Consider the following 2,067-nt stretch of genomic DNA (forward strand, 5'->3'; position numbering starts at 1 on the left):
ACATTAAAATTACCTTCTGGGGAGGTCCATTTGATACCTAAAAACTGCTCAGCAATAGTCAGACAAGTGAGGAATGTTGGGGTGAATCAGAAAATAGTTAATATCTATAGTATATTTAGTTAATATATATAATATATATAGTTAACTATTTTAATATTTTTAATTTTGTTTTTAATTTAAATATATATATATATGGGCAAATGATGGGAATTGAACCAGTGCATGGTGGATTCACAATCCTCTTGGCTACATATGCCCCTATTACAAATTACAAACAAATAGATCAATTTACACCACTTATCATTTTTTTTTCATTCTTCAAACTAAAGGAAGAAAAATGGAATTAAAACCTTTAAATTAAAATGTAAAATAAAAAAAAATTGAAAAGAGGATATCGAAAATAAAAATTTCTACATAACACAAGTATGGGTACATTGAAGTAAAGAAAAAAAATTTAAGTAAAAAAACTCCTAAAGGAGTAATACCAAACTTCTTGCTAGAACAAGAAATTTATTGTTGCTCCTTAATGTTCAATAACTCAGTATACACTAATACCAAAGTCTTATCCGTTTGTAGATCGAACTTCGACCGCAGCTAGATCTAGAGGGAAGTTATGAGCATTATGTTCATGCATAACTTCCATACCCAAGTTAGCACGGTTGATAATATCAGCCCAGGTATTAATTACACAACTTTGACTATCAACTACAGATTGGTTATATTGAAACCATCTAAGTTAAAAGCCATACTGCAAATGCCTAAAGCAGTGAACCAAATACCTACTATAGGCCAAGCAGCTAGGAAGAAATGTAAAGAACGAGAGTTGTTGAAACTAGCATATTGGAAGATCAATCGTCCAAAATAACCATGAGCAGCTACGACATTGTAGGTTTCTTCCTCTTGACCAAATTTGTAACCTTCATTAGCATATTCATTTTCTTTGGTTTCCCTGATCTAACTAGAAGTTACTAAGGAACCATGCATAGCACTGAATAGGGAGCCACCGAATATACCAGCTACCCTTAACATGTGAAATGGGTGCATAAGGATGTTGTTCTCAGCTTGGAATACAATCATGAAGTTGAAAGTACCAAGATTCCTAGAGGCATACCATCAGAAAAGCTTCCTTGACCAATTGGATAGATCAAGAAAACAGCAGTAGCAGCTGCAACAGGAACTGAATATGCAATAGGAATCCAAGGGCGCATACCTAGATGGAAACTAAGTTCCCACTCACGACCCATATAACAAGCTACACCAAGTAAAAAGTGTAAAACAATTAGCTCATATGGACCACCATTGTATAACCATTCATCAATGGAAGCCACTTCCCATATCGGGTAAAAATGCAAACCTATCGCTGCAAAAGTACGAATAATGGCACCAGAAATAATATTGTTTCGATAAAGTAGAGATCCAAAAACCAGTTCGCGAATACCAACAATATCTACCGGAGGGGCAGTAATGAAAGTGATAATAAATACAGAAGTTGCGGTCAATAAGGTAGGGATCATCAAAACACCAAACCATCCAATGTAAAGACAGTTTTCAGCGATGATTATCCAATTACAGAAGCGACCCCATAGGCTTTTGCTTTCGTGTCTCTCTAAAATTGCAGTCATGGTAAAATCTTGGTTTATTTAATTATTAATCACCAGGGACTCCCAAGCACATGAATTTTCTATAAATAGATAATCGAGGGCTTGTTATTCAACAGTATAACATGACTTGTATACCCATGTCAACCAATATGGAGGTTTTTATCTCTATAATTTCATCCATTTTTTTTAATAAACTGATTAAATAAATTTAACAAAAATAAAATTAAAATAAATAAGATACAAAATTTGGATTAAAATTTGGATTTAATTTAGATAAATATGATTTCGATAGAATAATTAGAATGGGTTGTCTGGGACTCGAACGTGGAACTAGTCGGATGGATACTTCGTACAATTAAAAAATAAAAAGTAGGCAAAAATCTCTCCCCAAACTGTACTTGCATTTTTCAATCTGTATAGAGTGAAAGGGGGACGACACTAGATCAGCATGAACCTCATGACAATA

General features: G+C 33.7%; 1 pseudogene; it reads right to left on the reverse strand.

The window, feature by feature from the left end:
* Nucleotides 1–562: 562 nt before the first annotated feature.
* LOC125421751 (photosystem II protein D1-like) lies at nt 563–1,640 on the reverse strand (annotated as a pseudogene).
* Nucleotides 1,641–2,067: the final 427 nt, after the last annotated feature.

Source organism: Ziziphus jujuba, chromosome 4 (genome assembly GCF_031755915.1).
Source record: "Ziziphus jujuba cultivar Dongzao chromosome 4, ASM3175591v1".
NCBI classification, from domain to species: Eukaryota; Viridiplantae; Streptophyta; class Magnoliopsida; order Rosales; family Rhamnaceae; genus Ziziphus; species Ziziphus jujuba.